The 13,484-nt window shown below is 40.8% G+C and overlaps 1 pseudogene; it reads left to right on the plus strand.

Moving 5' to 3' along the window:
* Nucleotides 1-373: 373 nt before the first annotated feature.
* On the plus strand, nucleotides 374-13,208 carry LOC137248608 (lysosome-associated membrane glycoprotein 1-like; annotated as a pseudogene).
* The last annotated feature ends 276 nt before the right edge of the window (nucleotides 13,209-13,484 follow it).

Consider the following 13,484-nt stretch of genomic DNA (forward strand, 5'->3'; position numbering starts at 1 on the left):
CCCACCAACCTCCAGGATTAGACGCACCCCGGCCGAACATTTGGTCCTTCTCCCCATCCCATTCTCTAATTTTTTTGGTTAAAAAAATAAATAAAACAGTGTATAAAATCTATTCAAAGTGCCGCACGCGTAAGTGATTGTATTTAACCGCGAAAAGTGTAAAAAAGTAGTTTTTGGTTTCGAAAAGAAAAAAGTGCAAACGCGAAATATTAACGTTGATTTTAGATTCCTTGTGACTATCTGGTCGAAACGAATTCAAAGCACTTAATAAATTTTTTCGTAATTTAATACTTGTTGGTTGGGTGATTCGCTCAGGTTTTTGCAGTTGTACATCCCTTTGTTTTAATTTGTTCACAAATTTTCATTCATGAACATGGAATCGTACATCAGATTGGCCGATCGAATAATCGAATTCGAGGCCAACTTTAATGACAGAAGTGCGTCTGTGCACACAGTGCATACTCTAGCAATACAGGAAAAAGAGTTGCAAGCTAAGTGGGAAAAAGCAGAAACAGCCCTCGATGAATTACTTGACTCTGACACGCTTGAAGCAAACAAGATTTCAGTGGTCAAGATCAAGCATAAGGCGGCATATGCCGTATTCCTTAGATGCATGTCTAACATGGCTGAACTTCAAGCTAAATTGAAGCAGGAAAAAGATAAGGAGGTTCGACCTGAAGGAGAACGCGGGCGCGAACATAGTATCCGCCTGCCAGCTTTCGATACTGAGGTATTCAAGGGTGACTACCTATCTTGGCTAACATTTCGTGACCTGTTCACGGCCATCTACAAAAACAACAGTCGCCTAAGGCCGGTAGAAAAGTTGTTCCACCTTAACCAAAAGACGCAAGGTGAGGAAAAGGACATCGTCAAGAAATGTCCTTTGACAAATGAAAGCTTCGAGACAGCCTGGAAAAAACGATGTGAAAGATACGAGAATAAACGGATTCTCATAAACTCACAACTAGAAATTTTGTTTAATCTCGAAAAGATAGATAGCGAATGCGACAGCTCAATTAAAACTTTACAGCGCGACATAAATAATTGTTTGGTATCCCTAAAAACCCATCAGATAGATGTTTCAAATTGGTATGCGATCATCACCTATTTATGCTGTACAAAATTACCCGAAAATACGTTGGCTCTATGAGAGCAGAGCATTGATCACAAAACGGACATATCCAAGTGGTAGGATATGGACAAAATTCAATCTAATCGATTTCAGACACTTGAAACAGTGTCTGGTTTCACAGGGAATGCCACTTCTAAAGTGGAAAAATCAAGCGCATCGCGACAATCGACAGAAACCCCCACGAAAAGACTTGGTGCTTTTCAAACAAAAGTATCCTAGCAAACAACAAAATCAATGTGTAAAATGTGCAAAACTACGGAGCACAGATTACGCAACTGTTCGCGCTTTTGCGATTTAACCCCGGTAGAAAGGATTAAATTCGTTAAATCCACCAATGGCTGTTTATCCCCAGGACACACAGTGACGAGGTACACCAGTTCGTACAACTGTTCCAAATGCCACTCTCGTCACCACACGCTTCTGCACCTCAGAAAATTACGGTACACAACCCTTTAAAAGATGCGGATAATACCCCATCAACTTCGGCACAGGCACGGAAAATACAGGAGTTGGGACAACCACCTTCCTCTACGAACCAGAATGTCAAATCCTGCCATGCCAATTCCAGCACAGGTGTGCTATAACGAACTACTCGCGTACACATTCACCATAATTGTACCGACTTCTCCGCGCGGGCATTAATTGATTCTGGGTCTGAATGTTCCTTTATAACTGAAAGACTGAAACGCAGAATCAATTTCCCAGCGAGGAAAATGCATGCCCAGGTTGCAGGCATCACAAATGCGGTGTCAGCTCAGGTGAAAGAAGCATCCAACATCGAATTACGTTCACCAGTGGATCCCTGCTTCAGCCTGACTACACCCCTTCTCGTTCTAGCTAAACTCACTGGGAATCTTCCATCCTGCCATATCAACGCAATAACTATGCAGGCATTCCCAGACTTGGTTTGGCAGACAAGAGGTTCTACGTCAACGAAGACGTAGACCTCATACTTGGCGGAGACATATATCTCCAAATCATATTAAGTGGCTTTAAGAAAAACGTGCTTAACACACTTCTGGCCCAAGAGACAGTGTTCGGTTGGATACTAACCGGTCGTATCGAAGCACCGACTCCAACGAAGAGCATCATGTCCTTCTACAACGAGGTTGCGTTGGACAAACAACTGAAAGCTTTCTGGGAGGTAGAAAATGTGCCCAAAAATGAAATATTGAATGAAGAGGAAAAGTATTTCGAACAGCTATTTAAAAAAACAACGAAACGAAATGAGAGTGGAAGGTACACCGTGTCACTACCATTCAGACAGGATTTCCCGAAAAATCAAAAACAATATTCCATCCGGCGATTCGGATAACTATTTCCTGCCCCACCACGCCGTTGTAAAGGCAGAAAGTACAACCACGAAAGTACGCGTAGTATTTAATGCCTCGTGCCCTACGGCGAATGGCACTAGCTTAAATGATATTCTACTCCCAGGCCCAGTTATACAAGCCGATTTACCCATATTAATCTTACGTTGGAGACTATACCGTTTCGTCTTCAATAGCGACATCGAAAATATATATCGACAAATTTGGGTGAACGAAAATCACACAAAATTTCAACGCATTGTGTATCGCACTTCCCCGAATGACCCTACTAGTCTCTACGAATTAAAGACGGTTACCTTCGGAGTGAATTGCGCTCCATATCTCGCGATAAGAACGCTCCTACAACTAGCGGACGACGTGGCAAATTCAAGCCCTATAGCGGCTAGCATACTGCGGGAATGCATGTATGTAGATGACGTGTTATCGGGTGGACATACAATCACATCGACCATTAAAGCCAGAGATGAAATTCGTCAAGTCCTACACTCGGCAGGCTTTCCACTTCGCAAATGGACATCCAATTCAGAGGACAATCTAAGGGACATCCCCAAAGCAGATCTGCTCAGTGAGCACTTCCTGACATTCGAATATACCAGTTCAGTCAAAGCATTAGGCATTCGATGGAATGCCCACTCAGATCTCTTCTATTTTAAAGCAGGGACGCTGGAAAATCCTGAAAATATTACGAATAGAGCGATATTATCGGAAATCGCCAAACTTTTCGATCCATTAGGATGGCTTGCTCCAACGGTCATTGTAGCAAAAATACTCATGCAGAGTATTTGGTTAGAAGGCACCGCTTGGGATGAACCAGTATCGACCAGTATGTTGGAACAATGGAAAACATTCACCGACCAATACCATGATATCGATAAAATAAGGATACCTAGATGGGACAACTTTTCACCAGGAACTGACATCGAGATCCATGGATTCTGTGATGCATCCGAGAAGGCTTACGCAGCAGCCGTTTACATGAGCGTGAAAACGGATAATGATATCTGAACAAACCCGCTTCTAGCCAAAACCTGTGTGAAAACTCTGTCTCTTCCACGATTGGAACTTTGGGGAGCCGTGCTGTTAGCGGAAATCACCGAATCAATTTTCAGGAACCTTAAATTGGGACCAGTGAGAGTTTGCCTTTGGACGGATTCAACTATCGCCCTCGCATGGATAAGGAAACCGCCTTGTCCTTGGTCCACTTTCGTCGTACATCGGATCACCGAGATCATCGACATGGTCGGAAATAAGGACTGGTTGCACGTAAATTCAGAATCAAACCCAGCAGATTTAGGTAGCAGAGGATTACCCGCGTATGACTTGGTCAACAATTCGTTTTTGTCTCAGGGACCTTCTTGGCTGCAAGAAGACAATTCCCAATGACCAACACAAGATACCGAATACAACACGTCTATCGGGGAAAAGCGGGTAAAGGTTCATGCAACGTCAGTAAATAACAACCCTAACATCCTTGATAGGTTCACCGACATTTGAAGGGCGCTGCGAGTCATATCATAAATTTTTCGTTTTGCCCGCAGAACACATCCAAAAACTAAAGTTTCCTTCAATAGGCCGTCTCACTCAATAGCACCTGATGAAATCGAAACTACGACACAAAGATTGATAGCTATATGCCAAAGGAAATATTCACCCCTATTCTGCATTTCGATTACGTTCCCGTTCTCCGCTCCGCTTTAATCGAAATTTGGTATTCTGCATTACGACGGAATCGTAAAGAGAAGAGGAAGAGCAAATGATTTTTCGAAATCATCTGTTGGTACGGAATGTGTGAACATTGGAACAAAATAAATTAAAGCAAATTTGTAAAAAACACTGAAAAACGTTTATATTTTATTATCCACGCCATTTTGTACAAAAAAAAGCAATAGAATATATTGCCGCAGTGTTATATTTTTTTAAGTGAAGTGCTTTCATAATTGTAAGTGTGTTTTTGTCGTTCTTTTGGCCAATTCCCTGCCGTGGCCACCAAGTTTTGTTAAAACGGATTCCTGCACGAATATAGTCAACATTTTCTGAATTTTAAGGATGCTAATTTCATTGCACTGGCCTAAAATACTTTATAAAGGTTTATTTATTCCTTCCGCAAGGATTGTTTACGTTTTAGCTTCACCTTCCTCTACGCCGGCAGCTTGCTTTGGCATATAACTGGACCCAACGAACAGACACAAATTATAGCTGTCTATTATAATGGAATCAATAGCCGCGGCATATTTGTGGAGTTGGAAAGCAACGCATACGAAAATGGCCAGACGATAATGGAAAGGCAAATATTGCGACATTTGTGTAATCCATTTGAGATGAGTGACGAATTGTAAGAAATTGAACTTAAAAGTGGTAAACTTTAAAGACTTATTTTCTTATTTAGGTTCAAAAAAAACTCTCCACTTAGCAAGGATGCTTTCAAGTATGTGTTAGATACTTTTGCGGGACAAATACGTCCAAGGACTTCCACATCGACATGTTGTTTTTGACCTGGAAATATATAAAAAACAATCATCATCAAGCCTTCTACGTTTCTTAACAAGTTTTACTTACATTTTTGTTAAAATTCTGTTATAAATTAATAAAAAAATAAAAAGAAAATATTTTTCCGCCAACTAATTTGCAACTTAGAAAAACGGAACTACGATCGAAATGCAGAATACAAAAAATCGAACGATTCGAAGTTGGATCGGAAGAGATTGGAACACAGAATACCAAAATTGCCAAATCGAAAAAATTCCAATTCAAGTCGAAATGCAGAATAGGGCTGACTATCAAGCAGAGTATGCCAATTTGAAGTTAGGGAAAATAATTCATGGGAAGAGCGAGATTTTACCCTTAAACCCATTCATCGATACTGAAGGTATAATCGGAACCGGTGGTCGGATTGACGCATCCAAAGATATGCCCAAAAAAGAACGTTACCCCATTATCCTGTCGTACACTTGTAGGTTAACCAGACTCCCAGTTGAATTAATACAAAAGATCTCCCTCCATGGAGAAAACCAGCTGACGCTGCGCTTTATTCGCACTCAGTACTGGATACCGCGTGTTAAAAACATGACTAGGTCTATCATCCACAACTTTAAAGTCTGTACTATTTACAAGAAGCGGGCACAATCCTAACTTATGGGAATACTTCCAAAGGAGCGCACCACCTTTTCTAGGGCCTTCACAAAAACAGGGGTAGATTTCGCCGGACCATTTGAAATAAAGTCTTACCGAGGGAGAGTGTGTAGGACCTCAAAGGGATATGTCTGTTTGTTCGTCTGCTTTTCGACGAAAGCTATTCACCAAAGGCACGAGACCAACATAAGCGACAAGCGATGATGCCCACAAAACTTCTACTCCGACAATGGTACTAACTTTGTCGGAGCGTCGCGATCTTTACGATCCGAGTTCAAGGCATTTCTGCGGGAAGCAAGAGACGACACAATGATTAAATATAGCCATCAAACTCTCGCATGGCATTTCATACCCCCCGGTGCTCCTCACATGGGAGGCTTGTGGGAGGCAGGGGTAAAAAGTTTTAAAACCCATTATAAGAACGTCGCGTCCGACCATAAATATACATTTGAGGAGTTTACGACTCTCCTATGCCGAATGGAGGAATGCCTTAACTCCAGACCACTGAGTCCCTTGTCCAAACGAACCTTCCGACCTCGAGCCGCTTACTCTAGGCCACTTTCTCGTGGGTGGGCATCTGTTAGCTCCATCCGAACTCGACTGTGACGAGAATCCTGCCTCAATAATTAACAGATGGCAGAAAATTAAGGCCCTGCACCATACTTTCTGCAAAAGATGGAAATCGGAATATCTCACCGAGATCCAGAAACGATACAAGTTGAAACATCCACAATCCAATTTAAAACCCGGAGACCTAGTCGTCATCAAGGAGGACAACCTCCAACCCAACGAGTGGAGAATGCGGAGAATTGTCAACATACACCCAAGCTCTGATAACCGTGTGCGTGTTGTTGACGTCCATACAATCAATGGATTACTAACCCCACCAATTGCGAAATTAGTACTCCTTCCGTCCAACGCCAGGGAGGATGAAATGTAAGGGGCCAAATTCCGCCTTACAAAACCCCAAAAAACAAAATTCTATTTCCCCAGACTACCTAAAAACAGAGGCCTACGATTAGTGATGTCACTCAAAGCATAGTCAGGAGCCCACGTCTTTGTGTCTCTCTATCCCTAAGCTATTTTGTCCCGAGCCATATATATCGTTCATTTCTTTTGCTCTCTACCTCCGGTCTCGTGACGAGTCTCACGGAGGGCAATCCTAACGCGTACTACGCGATGGCAATGAGGAAAGGGAGCGCGGGAGATGGAGACGCGTGACACCACGCGCCGTGATGCCCCGCTATCCCTAAGCTTGTGTCTCTCCCGAGGCCCTAATTATAATCAACCCCCGGCCTCGTGACGAGTCTACCGGAGGGCAATCCTACATCTTACTACGCTAGGGCAAAGGGGAAAGGGAGCGCGGGACATGAAGACGCATCGAACTATGCGCCGTGATGCCCCGCTATCCCTGAACCTGTTTTCTCCCGAGCCATATATATCGTTCGTGTGTTTTTTGTTTTCTCCCCCGTCTCGTGTAGAGTTTACCGGTGGGGGACCTTACTACTGGTGGGTAATGGGGAAAGGGAGTGAGAGGCACAAGGACAAGTTGGAGCTTACCAAAAGCTCGCAAAACCAAAAGGCAGAAATTATGTTTTTTAATAATACTAACCGAGGCCCCCTGATCAGAACCATCCCCAAATTCACTCGCTCACCCAGAGCGAGGACACCAGAAAACACCCAAATTCACAGGCTCCCCCGAGCGAGGACACCAGAACCCTGACGCAGATCTTCTATCTGCAACAGAACATAAACGCACTCGGCTAAAGGCACGAGATTCATCAAATTTCTCATATCACCCAAAATCTTGAAAGAACCATGAAAAAATAATTCCTTACATAGGGAAGCCTAACGCGGTACCACAAGGCAGGTTCAGCAATCAAAATGCAAGACTTTTTATACCCAACAAGGAAATTCAAAAGGATTCCAGAAATAGATATTAAGCGTACAAAACACCGAGTTTGCTGGCACGTCAAATCACTTACGCTTTCGCTTTCATTTATTTGTAAACGCGGGTTAGAGGTTCCTCACATATCTAAGTAAATCGCATATATGTACCCAAAGAAGTGTCAAATGCTATTTGTAACTTGCACATTTTTTATGTGTTAGGTATGTATTATATATTGACAAGCATACTTTTTGCCTGAATAAAATCGTATAAGTGCATTATCAAGCGCTTTCATTAACCCTCCTCGTTAGGTGCATGGGAGTTTTTTTTCTCAGGTCAGTCAAAGGCGGACGAGCCTCTTTGCCAAACGAACGCAACACCAATATAGGTCCTGTCACCTGTCGAGGTTTTTTTCGTTTTCTAGTTCCCACCCTAATAGTTCGTCTGACAAGGATACTCCTACGCTAATCAACAGGGGTTCAAGAAAAAGCGTAAAATAAAAGGGCTACTCACCTTATGATCTACACCTACGGCTGAGGTTGCGGAAAGAATGTCCAATAATATACGTAACAATAAGATGACTTCTGTCGATATTGCGGTGTCCGCTGCGGTACGCTTGTGGTATTACAAGAGCGGTGGTTATAACAGACTCGCTTGATGTTGTTGGAATGGCAACTACAGTCGTACAAAAAGAAAATAGCGTTGAGTCCACCTCACAGTATCTCCTAACTCATAATACTCACCCGAGAATACTCTCAATCGTTCCATCACCAGTGGAATATGGTTTCGATGGTGCATATGAGGATGCTGTCGTAATGGTGATATGTATCTTGGCCTCATCGCAGTCACCGCCCAACCGACACCCATAACCATAACCCACACCTTCACAGACCATTGTGCCGACAACATCCCTATCGTGGGCCGCATCGTGGCCAATCCGAACTAAAACCTACTCACGATTCGAGTAGGCAGGTTTCCCCTACACCTAGACAATCCTATTTCCTATTTTATATAGATGGTCCAACTGGAAACCCAGGAAAATCCACTCCCAATCCCAGAAAAAATGGATTCAATAATACCCAATCATTAGAAATTTTTTTTCAGTTGGCTTAAAGCGTCAACTTGTTTTAATTTCAATTCAATTCAAAACAGTGAAAAACTTAAACTTCCCACTCAGCATTTAGATGATTAAATTTTGAATTTCTCTACATATAAATACAATTTGATTACTCTTTTTGACTAAATAATGAGTTATCATACAATTGAATAAAAGAAATAATCAAATATGAATTGATGATCAAAAACTGAAAAGAATTTTTCGATCACTTTTTGGAATCATTTTTGATGATAAAATTTTAATATTTCATAAAAACCAACAAAGAGAATAATCAAATATGATTATCTTTGATGATCAATAAATAATAGTTTAAAAAAATTAAAAAAACACGCTTTTATAGCTAACCGAACTAAAAAATAGAAAATAATTTTCAGTTAAAAAGAGTTTATATAACAGTAGTAGAAGGTCAAGCAATCATTTATCAAAATAAAATTATAATAAAATTTAAGTTATTAACAGAATAATTTAATTCACAGTAAAAAGCGTGGGGTGCATTTGACTACATTTCATATCTTTCCTCTCAGATAGTTGCCAATAGAATGATTGTAACATTCAATATGAAGCACCCCACGCTTTTTACTGTGATTTTAATTTTTTAGTTCAAGTAATTTTAAAAGATTTAGTCGAGAGTGATGAAACATCGAAACGCCAGCGACCCGTGGATGAATCCAATTCCACGGCACTGAAAAGGGCCAAGACGCAAGGGGGCTGGACGCAGTCTTTCGCCGAAATTGCCAAGGGTCGGCAGATCATTTGCATTATAGACGAGAGCAGCGAAGATGGCAGGATCCCGAAACAACAGTGGAAGTGGGTCGAGGCCGCACTCGCTACGGTGGCCGTTAAGACCAAGAAAGACAACCCTAGTCCACCGCCATCTTACACCGATGCAGGGTGGTTCCAGGGCAATGTCAAGCTAATTGCCTGTGACGACGCCAGGTCGGTAAACCTCTATAGGGCCGCCGTCACGCTGATAGGGGTGGTATATCCGGGCGCGCGCCTCAAGGTTGTGGAGGCGCGTGATATTCCCTCACGACCAAGGGCTAGAGCCTGGGTTCCAGTGACTCCAACGGACCCAGCTGACATCCTGGAGCTGCTCCAGGAGTACAATCCGCCACAGGTTTGGAAGTCAACCCGGATAAAACCGAGGTTGTCCTCTTCACGAGGAGGTACAAAGTACCAAATCTTACACCGCCAAGAATTGGGGGTACGTTCTTAGCGTTTAGCGATCAAGTCATGTATTTGGGAGTCATTCTGGATAGGAAGCTATTATGGAGTGACCATATAGTGGAGCGATCCAAGAAGGCAGCAGCAGAGCTGTTCACATGCAAGAGGGAAATTGGCACCTCCTGGGTATTCTCCCCTAAGGTGACCTACTCGATTTACACAGCCATTGTGCGCCCGATTCTTCTTTATGGTGCTTTGGTCTGGTGGCCTGCACTAGCTAAAAGTACCTATCTTAAAATGCTTCAAAAGGTGCAACGGAGTTCGGAGCTCTGCACATCCGGGGCTCTCGGCTCCACTCCGGATTCCGTTACATACATACATGGATACATAGATAGATACAGGCTAAGTTAATAAAAGCGTATTAAAAAGGGTTCCAGTATGCTCTTTCGTAGATGTGCCATGCATCCCCTTCTATCATTAATAAAGGGGATTCCGTTACATACAGGCCAAGCTAATAAAAGCGTGTTAACAACTGAATATAGTTTTTCAATCACATTTTGGAATCATATTTGAATCAAATATGTTTACCTTAGGTAATCAAAAATTTATAATCATTTTTAGTTTCTGGAACTTTTCTGACTATATTTGTTGACTAAATGAATAATTTTATACTTGTAAATTTTACTTATCACTGAAAATCTTATTTTTTTCACATACACACATTTTTTGAATCATGAAGTTCAGAAAAAATACTATGTATATAAAAATTTTATTAATAAGATATTTTTCAAGACAATATAATGCAAATGCTGCTCGTGACCGAAGATTTCCCCAACCATTTCTCCACCTTCGGCTTCTCATAAAATACATAATAGTTGGACAATACAAAGGTTGTGAGCTATTTGAACCCCAAGTAAGTCAAACTCTCTTGACATGTACACTAGACTGGGTTGGTCCCCATACAAAAAAAAAGTTGCTAATGTCCGCCCCTAAATTTGAAGATTATGTTGAGAGGGTTTCGGAAAAACTTTTTTTAATTTTTTGATCCTTCGAAATACAGCCGAAGATGTTTTTTCGTTGTAACTTGATTATTTGCCGTCCGATTTTTAAAATTGATATGTTTATTTTGGCCTTGAGAAGCTTCACATTTCCGTTTAATGTCCTTTTAAGCTATGAAGTCGTTTTCACATGATTAGGTCAGCTAACAAAATTTTACAGAGAATGCTTTTAAATTTGAACCGTTTCGCCCCTCACCAACCGATCTGCGTTCAACTGAGATTAAAACAAAAAAGGAGTTTTTTTTCTGGCGGAGTAGTGGTGCGTTTCGTACCTTGTTTCGGTTCTAAAGACTGCTCGAACGCGGCAATAAGCCCCCGGGAAGTGCCAGACTTGAAAGAGGCTTTATAAAAAAAGGGGCTACTAATCTAATTTTTTTTACTTCACGCAGTATCTGTCACCCCTTACCACTGGTGGAGGAAGTACGCAAAATTTCCCTTTCTAAATACTAAAAGTCCATCTTATTTTCATTTTGTGTAGTTTTTAAATTAAAGCAAAGCCATCTATTTTAGGTATCGTAAAGCTCCGTCTAAGAAACCCGGGAAATACCTCGGGAGATAACATTTGCTTCAGCACCATGTGAAAACGATGATGCGAACATTAACAACATCCTAATGGTGATATCCTCAACGTGCAACAACCACAACACGATCCGAAGAGTAGACAGTAGAGTCATTTTTATGAGTGATTTTTTCTTATTCAGGAATAAAACACATAAAACCGCACGAGTATTAAATCTGATTAGATGCATTTACACATTTTTATACTCATTTCATCCAGTCCTTCAAACATCGATGCAAAAAAACGACAACTTTTCATTGCATTAGTCTAACAAGTCTTCGGACTGTGCTGTAGCGTATTTGGTGGCTGCAAAAATCGGTTAACCACCATGCTTGTTAAACGTGCTATATAGCTATAGGCGGCGCCCAATTATCACCGACAGTCTGTTTTGACACCTCGTATATACTAGTATAACTTTGGTTTTCCCTCACAAATACAAGTTGTGAAAGTTGCCTAAAAAACCGTCTAAACATACATATTCTTCTTAATTTATGTACATTTAATTGAGATAAAATTACATAGTAAAAGCTTAAAACATATGAACGTCCATTTAATTAGAAATTAAGGCACTGTACCGACTTTAAAATTGATTAATTATTTTGTAGCTGCAATTTGTATTTACAAAGAGCATATAGTTCCTTTAATGCTGCCTTAAGCAAGGTACAAACGTCAAGAGCAGCCAAAATATGTATGTAAATAATAGATATTAGCGCTTGACTTTACTTCAGTTACTCTTTATGCGGTTGGTTTCCTAAAATCTCAATTTACGTTATTTAAAGCTATATAATCAATGTTTACTTGCAAGTGATGTTGCTAGTAACTTGTGGCATTTGTGTGTCCCTGTTTGGTGAATTTTAATACAAATTAACTAACTAGCACTCTATCTAAATATCCAAAATAAAAATGTACCAGCCTTTTAAAATTGGCATTGTATACGCACCATGAATGTTAAGATCATAACAAAAACAACAACAACGAAAAAGTTATCAAGAGCTTTTAGGATAATTTCGAGTGCATTGCCGTCTATATAGACCATGTAAATAAAAATTATTAACAACAAACAGATATAACATCAAAGCAATGTCATTTTGCATTTAGGTAGCTTTCTGCACAGCAAGCACTACTTCAAGTACTAGTAACACAAGCTTCAACAACAACTGTCACACCAGATCCCACGACCGTAGCACCAATAACAACAACCCCGCACCAGCACCATTCCCAGTACCAGAGATTGGCAAATGGAATTCAAGCTGTATCATCATTCATATGGCTGCACAGCTGAACTTTACTTATGATAACCAAACTGCTACACGTTTATATAACATCCCACAGGATGCTGAGGTCGATCATGCCAATTGTGCAAATACTTCACAATCGATGGAAATTAATTGGGGACCTATTGATTCCATTCGATACGGTTAACAAATCAAGCGAATTGAAACAAATCTATTTCGTTTTACCATTGACCAGTGATCACTTCCCAGATGCTAAGGAGAATCAAACAATTCAATTGATCCATGTCGGTAAGATTTCAAAACGCCCCCCAAAATGTCTTACCATTGCACACGTGCCCAAAAGTTCAATTTGACTGCAGTAATGCAGGATCCAAATGTCATAGGCACTGTAACCTTGACCAACGTACAAACTGAAGCATTCATTGCCGAAAAACGTAATACCTTCTCTAATGCTACGTATTGTGATGGACCAAAGACCATGGATATTGTACCAATTGCCGTTGGTATCGCAATGGCTGCACTCATACTAATTGTGTTGATCTCATGTTTGTGTGAGCGCCGTTGTTCAACATCTCGTGGTTATATGAGCTTCTGAACATATACAACTCCAAATGTTTAAGTTTTAGCATCCGTAGTATGCACACTAAATATAAATTAGCAATTTTATTCCAGCAGAATTTGAACACACTTAGAAACAGTATAAAATAAATAGGGTGCGTATATGACGCAATAAACCAAGTTTGCAAGACAACGCAGCGACCAGTCAACAAACAAAAAAAAATTAAGAGAAAGAAAGCATTTTCGTTTGCGTACTTTTACTGCAATTTAAACCATTTTATCAGCCTTTAAATATATTTTAGCAAGCGCTTTG

This window comes from Eurosta solidaginis, chromosome 4, assembly GCF_040869045.1.
Source record: "Eurosta solidaginis isolate ZX-2024a chromosome 4, ASM4086904v1, whole genome shotgun sequence".
Lineage (NCBI taxonomy): Eukaryota > Metazoa > Arthropoda > Insecta > Diptera > Tephritidae > Eurosta > Eurosta solidaginis.